Raw genomic sequence first — 7,746 nt, 5'->3', positions numbered from 1 at the left:
TGCATTTAACGTATTAAAAATGTAAACAAATTACCTTTTAATAAATTTTACTAAAATATTTTTTTTTATAATATTATCAAAATATATTTTTAAGGTACATGTTAGTTAAATCTAATAAAAATAACTATAATAAAAGTATAAATATATGTTAAATTATATAATTATGTATAGTCAAGCCTAAAATTTAATGATTTGTGTTTCTTTTGCGTTTTTATTGTCAGTTTTTTTTTTTTTATTTTGTGAAAAAAAAATTAAAGCATAAAATAAAATCTTATTGTTACCATTTTTTCTTTATAAAATTCCAAAAATAAAAATATTAAAAATAAAAATAAAACACAAAAACGCAAACATAAATCAAATACAACCTAAAATTCTTCATCTCATTTGATATTGAAATGATGTATTCAACTCTCATGTCTCTTCACTTGCTACTTTTAGTAAAAATATAAGTAATATAAAATTTATTGGGGAATACTTTAATGGAGATTCTATTAATTGTCTTTATATGAATATATTTTTTTTGTGTGAAATAAAATAGAATTGTTCATGTATTTCGTTATTTATAGTGATACATGTTTTGTTATTATCACATGAGGATAAAAAGATATAATTTTAAACAGTAAAATATTTATTTTTTTTGAGTTTTTATATATCTTTATCAATTATTCTCTATTTATTTAAAATTTTATCAAAATAAGTGAAGTTTCGCTATAAAAGTTATTATTTATATGACTATCTTTCATAGATAGACACATTAAAATAATTAACCGTACATATAAGCATCATAGTTAAGTTTTAGTTGATGAATTGATAGAAAAATATCGTATGTCTACCATTTGTTATTCTAAAAGACCAAATTAATACTTTTGTTTAGAGATTAATTACTTCAAAATCGAAATCTTCATAGACTTAATTGTATTTTATTCGTATAGAAGAGAAAAATAAAAATAAAAATAAATTAAATAGATGTATAAACAAAAGAAATCCTACTTTAAAATGGGAACAAGGATGCTCTTACAAGTTACAACCCAGGATTATACATCAATTAGGTATACAGAAACAGAATGCATCTATCCCAGAAAAACAAAAACACTACATCTAACTCAATCCGATTAAAAGAAAAATGGACCAAATTGATCCAAAAACACCAGAAAATATGAGACAGCAAAAAAAAGAGAGAGATCTAACGGGTGCGATTGGGGTTACGGTGTAGAAAGAGAAAGTTGAAGATTCTGGAAGCAGCAAGCCGAAGACGCGGGTAGGCGCGTAGCGCGTAGAGAGTGGAGTTGCTTAGAAAGCCTTGAAGGCTTTGAACGAAGAGCGTGAAGCTTCGTATTGGTGGCACATACAGTGTTAAAGGCACTGAGGAGAATGCCACAGCCAAAGCAAGTTCCAACATATTTTTTTAATTTCTTGCCACCAATTTTATTTGCCTAGCAAAAAAATGGTTAGAGTCTCAGAGGCAGGAAAAAACAAACAGAGAGAATGTTGTTGTTGCTTACCACAGCTACTACTGATGGAGGAAAAGAGGACAGGGATTTTGATTATTGGCCACACACGTTTGTTCCATGTAGAAAAGGTCAAAGCAAATTAGAATTAAGTATGTCATAAACAACGTGAAAAGGAAATCATGGAAATGAATTGTGCACTGTCATCTAATTAATTAATAGGAATCTAGAAAAATTCAGAAATTATGGTATGTAATCATTATTTAGGCTTGATAAATGCTTAGTAAGGAAAAAACAAGAAATGGAAACATGATTTTTATAGTTGGATGAAATTGCTGCACTTTTTTTGTGTGTCATCATTAATTTGGAGCAAACCAATTTGATGAGAGGAGTTCCGTATGCAGATTCATATAACGCATTTAAAAGTTAAAACATTGGTTTTCAATTTTTTTTTTAAAAATTGTTTTTTATTATTCTTTTTATATTCACAAAGAACAAATAGTTATTTTTTTTTTCAATAAATAAACTTTGATATATGATAATATAATTTAATTTGTAATTAAATCCTTATTATTTATAGAGTTTTTTAATTTATCCTTAAAAATCATTATATTATTCTACAATAGATAACATTCTGGCGCCAAAAAGACTGACGTGATACATTTTGGTGTTAGTATGTATACTTTTCTTTCTTTTCGACTTATTTTAAAAAAAGTATCTTCTTTGTAATTATATATGAAAATGAACTTTTAATACATAATTAGACTAATTATTAATTATTAATATTTTTAATAATTCTAATTTTTTTATAGTGAAAAAGGCCAAAGGCCCAAAGAAAACAAAAAGAGCTAAGCTCTTATAATTCTAGCAAAAGCAAATCTTCTTCTATCAGCTTCCGAGAAGGGTGAGAGAAAAGGGGAGAGGGATTAGTGAACAAATGGAGACCTGTCGGATGTAAGAACTGAAACTGTTTACTTAAAATAAAATAATAATTTAATTGTTTAGAATAGATTTGAAAATTTAGAAATATTAATTAGAAAATTTAAAGGTGAAATTTGAATTTAGTAGATTTTTCTGACTGAGAAAATGTAATTTTATATAGAAAATTGTGTAAAAACGTATACCGATAAACTAGTTGGCAATATCGACTTAAGTCTGTCTGATACTATGTAAGAGTGATAAAAACTGCAAAAATTCTTAAAAAAATAATTAGAATTGAAAATCGAGCGCTAATTCTAAAAGTTTTGGCCAAAAGTCGGCCCAAACGAACCAAAATGCTAAGCGGTTGAACCGGGTCCAATTTGGGCCCAAACCCAACATATATAAGTGTGTTAATAAAACTAATTCAGCCTCGTACACCACATAACAACAAAATACACAGCTGAAATTGAGAAGGACAAAGAGAGGGTGGTACTATTCATCTTCTTCTTTCCATACTCATAACTTGAGACAGAGCTCCGATTTGCGTGTCGTTTGCGCCCACGCAAAACTCTTGCCGAGTCTGTCATTTCTAGCTAAACAAAGTGGTAAGAAATTTTTAATTTTTTTGCCCAATTTTCTGCCCTAACAATTTTGAAATTTTGGATTTAGTTATTGAGTAGATTTTGTAATTTTAGTTGTTTAGAGGTGATCTAACATTGAATTATTGTTAGATTTTGTCTCTAATACTGTTCGGTAAGATAAAAAAAAAGTCATAAACCCTTATGGATTATTGATTTTGTGAACCTTAGGATTGATTTTGGTATATTGCATGATATTAGATTGAAATTTGTGATTATTGGAGTTGGTTTGGCAATTGGATTGAACTTTGGTGGCCAGAGCTTTGTTGAACTTGGTTGGAGGTCATTTGGTGATTTTGTGCTAGTGTGGAAATCGGCCAAGGTATGTTTTTGGTTTTCTTTAGTTAATATGTAATGTTTCGTGAAACTTAGGCTATTAGACCTTAAAATAGGCTTGAATTGAATAAATGGTTGATTAAATTGTGTTTACGGTATATGGATTTGATGAAGATTGAATAATTTGTATGATTTGGAGCATGATTATGAGTATATGTTGATAAATAATGATTGTAATGAATTGGAATGGTGTAATTGTGGTATGATTGAGGTTTGGATTGACAATTGTTGAGATTTGTGATTCTGAGGAAGAATTATTGAAAGAATTGAGTGAGAATTGAATGGTTTAGATAGTTGTATGATTGAGAAATGGTTGAAGAATGTTTAGTATGGATTTTAGATTGTATTGGTGTTATTTTAGACTGTGAGTAAATGGATTTGGCATTATGAGTTTTGAAAGTTAGAGGTTTTGTAAATTTTGGTAAAAAACTTATTTTTAACTAATTTTAACGAGTCATAACTTGTGCTCCGGATCTTTCATTTTGATGAAACTTGATTTACATGAAATTGGATTCGAGAGGTTTAAGACATTCAAAGAACGGATGAAAAATTTTTTAAAACGAAAAAGTTATGCACGTTTGAAGTTTGGTACAAAAATCTGAATTTTGCAGCAAACAACCTTTTCAAAGATTTTTGAGGCATGCGTACGCGAATAGTGCACGCGACGCGAGAATTGGCCACAACCAAGTATTCTCACGTATGCACACTCTGGGAGTTTTGCAAATTGTGCATACGCACACTATGATACATACGCACACACTGAAAAATTCGTCTGGTGCGTGCGTACGCACGCATGATGCATACGCATGATGCCTTGTTTTACACTAAAAACTCTGTTTTTAACTGTTGGACTTTCCTGGCAAGCTTGTAACCTTTCAGAACTACCGTCTTGTTAAAAATTCACAATTTTTGAATGATCACCCATTATTCCAGTTTTTTCAAACCCCTAAAAACTCTGTTTAAAGTCCGATAGGTAGGTTTTAGACAACGGAATAGGTAAGGGTGTTGATGGAGCTAGTTTTGGTATCAAAGGAGATTTGAGAAGTGAAATGATTGACTTGATGAGATATCATAAATGATGAATGAGACATGATAATAATGATTATGACATTATGAGATGATGATGAAAGAGTTTGATTGAGATATGATTGATGATGATGATGAGGATCAATTTTAACTATAATCTTCGAATTAATTGAAATGATATTGAGAATAAATTTTTGAATGAGATACCTAGGCAGTAGTTGCAGTGGTGGTTCGTTCCACTTGCTCCGGGTTAGTGATTATGACGTCTGAACAGTAGCAACAGTAGTGGTTTATTCTATTTGCTCTGAGTTGAGTTCTTAAACACCCACCTGGGTAGTAGCAGCAGTAGTGGTTCATTCCACTTGCTATGGGTTAAGCGGGTAGTAGCAAGGGAGTTGTGGCTCAGATCCACTTGCTCCACAATGTGGTGTTTCTATCCAAGGTTAGCTACCAAAACATGTCGGGTTTGCCTATATAACCGATAGATGATATCATCGGTCATAGGGCAGATATGCATTATGTGCATTTGTATGATTTGTCTGAGTATGCCTATTTGTGGTTTGCCTAATTGTTTACATATTTCTATATGCTATGTGACTTATATGTTGTATCTATTCCTTTAATTGTGTATTACTTGTATGTTTTGTATGTGTTTGACCTTGAGAGACCCCTCATATGGTGGAGGCGTGATGAGGGTTATTCCACCTGGTGATTCGGAGGTTTGAAGGAGACAGGAAGTGAAGAGTTAGTTTAGAAATGGGAATCCTTTGTGTAGATTACCAAATTTTATGGATTAGTATTGATGTTAAATTTGATTCTGAGTGTCGGAGTTCTAGGAATGCCTCTGGCTTTTTCGGGACCTTATGGCACTTTTACCATACTAAGAATCCTCCGATTCTCATTCTATATATATTCTGCTATTTTTCATATGCAGGTCAAGAGGCACTTCACTGAGCATTTTGGAGACTCTTTGGAAGTGAAAAACTCTTTTAGGACTTAGTGTTTGTATTTTGTTTATGTATATATATGTAATAGATTCTCCGCCTTGTATATATTACATTTTGTCCCTCTTAGAGGCTGACTTGGAGAAACAAGTGTTTATTTTGGAGTTTGAGTTGACTTTTAGGTATATATATATATATATATATAACCTAAAAGTGTATGTATACTCTAGCCGGCCTTAGCTTCGCAGGTCGAGTCTGGAGTTTGATAACTGTATCTTTTGGAACTCTGATCTTTATGTATATAGTTTATCCTTTTCGTCCTATCTTGTTTATCCGTTTACGCTTATCCGGACAAGTGTGATGCGACTTCTGTTATGCTTTTGCTTAGTTTCTTCTTTAAGCCTCCTAGTTATAACTTCTTTCAACTATATTTAAATATATCTTTTCTTTTAGAGGTTGTAATACCTCATTATCTCTGATTTACCACTTAAGTGTAAAGCTTTGTGTGATAGGGTGTTACAAATTACATAATGATTGCGTTCAAAAATAATCATACAAACAAAATTGAATGATCAGAAATTCACTCAGAAATGAACTGAAATTTACATCCAGAATGAACCAAAAATTAAATTTCGAATGAACCGAAATTACTTAATGATGACGATACACAAACAAACTCGTTTCAAAACAAGCACAGACCAAGTGTACCTTATTTAAATCCAGAATGAACTGAAATTACTTAATGATTACGTTCGAAAACAAGTACATAAATAAAATTGAATCATGAACAAAAACACATCTAAATCCATCAAATGATTTTGCAGCATTTTGTGTTTCTTCTTCTTTGTTTGATTTTTTCATGTTTTAATTGTTGTTAACAGGGTAAAACAAGAAGAATTATAGAAGGAAAAACAAGAAGAGAAGATGAACAAGACAAGAAGAAGAAGAACATGATGAAGAGTTTTGAGGAGTTTTTTTTATTCTTGTTTCTTCTTTTTTTTTTGTTTGATTTTTTTTCTCTTTTTCTCGGTTTCGTTCCTCTCAAGAGAGGATGTGAGAAGAAAGAGTTTTGAATTGTGCAGAACAATGAGACCAAATGCACCTTAATTTACTCAGAAATGAATTGAGATTACATCTAGAATGAACAAAAAAATTAAATTTCGAATGAACCAAAATTACTTAATGATGGTGATACACAAACAAACTCATTTCAAAATAAGCACAGACCAAGTGCACCTTATTTAAATCTAGAATAAACTAAAATTACTTAATGATTATGTTCAAAAACAAGTACACAAAAAATTGAATGATTAGAAATTCACTCAAAAATAAACCAAAATTACATCCAGAATGAACTGAAAATTAAATTACGAATGAACCAAAATTGCTTAATTATGAGGATATACAAACAAACTCATTTCAAAACAAGCACAGACCAAGTCAATTTTGAACAAAAATACATCCAAATCAATTTTGGATCAGACTATGTCATCAATATGGCAGAAATTCGAATAATAACGATGATAACGATAATGACGATACGTATTAGAAGAAGACAATGATAATAATGATGATGATAATGATGGAGGAGAAGGATGAAAAGAAAGAAGGAGAAGAAATTCCAGTAAAAAAGAAAGAGAAGGAAGAGGAGGATAAGGAGGTGTTGTTGGTGACGATGGTAATTGTTCATACCTGGCCCAAAATATAAGCTAGGCCGAAGTTCAAAGAAAGCCCAAATAATTTGCTACCATACAACTGACCTCCTGAAAGATTCGACAGTGCGCCCCACAATAATAACTCCCCCCTGAAGGAGTTATAGCTAACCCCTAATATCTCTCCCCATTCTTGGGAAGAGAGATCTCAACAACCCCTACATAAAAGGGACGGTTATCCACCACCAATGGTGGAACTACTCCAACGGTGGTCATTGGCTCATCATCTATAAATACACTGACACTCTCAGGTATACTTAAGTTCCAATACACTATAAACCTACTAAGACCCTTGCTGACTTAGGCATCGGAGTGTTTTGCAGGTACCACCCCCCATGTTCATGCCCTGGGTCGAGTTGTACGACCCGGGCTGATTGGCGACAAGATGACCGACCTCTTCAGGTCCGAACTACCCGACCTCTTCTCAAAGAGTTCGGCCAAATCACCAAAAAGAAGTCCAAAAAGGGCCCAAACAGAGGAACACGACCCAAATCCAAAGGCAGCCCAAGCCTTGAGAGATAAGGGCGGTTCCCTTGAAGATAAGATGACTTCACTCAAAGATAAGATAAGATAACTATCTTATCTCCAGACCATTATAAATACACTGGAGCACCTAGGTATAACTCATAGTCTGATTCTACAAAAAACCTGCTTAATACCCTTGCTAACTTAAGCATTGGAGTCCCTTGCAAGTACCACCACCCTCCGGTGACGAAGGATC

General features: G+C 32.1%; 1 long non-coding RNA gene across 1 annotated transcript; it reads right to left on the bottom strand.

Annotated features, from left to right (window-relative positions):
* Positions 1–944: 944 nt before the first annotated feature.
* Positions 945–1,832, bottom strand: LOC112727621 (uncharacterized). The gene is made up of 2 exons (XR_003165922.3): positions 1,503–1,832; positions 945–1,433 (listed from the first exon to the last, which is right to left on the bottom strand). It is a non-coding gene; the product is annotated as an uncharacterized lncRNA (long non-coding RNA).
* Positions 1,833–7,746: the final 5,914 nt, after the last annotated feature.

The sequence above is a fragment of the Arachis hypogaea genome, chromosome 12, assembly GCF_003086295.3.
Source record: "Arachis hypogaea cultivar Tifrunner chromosome 12, arahy.Tifrunner.gnm2.J5K5, whole genome shotgun sequence".
NCBI classification, from domain to species: domain Eukaryota; kingdom Viridiplantae; phylum Streptophyta; class Magnoliopsida; order Fabales; family Fabaceae; genus Arachis; species Arachis hypogaea.
This window is presented reverse-complemented; position numbering and strand designations above follow the sequence as displayed.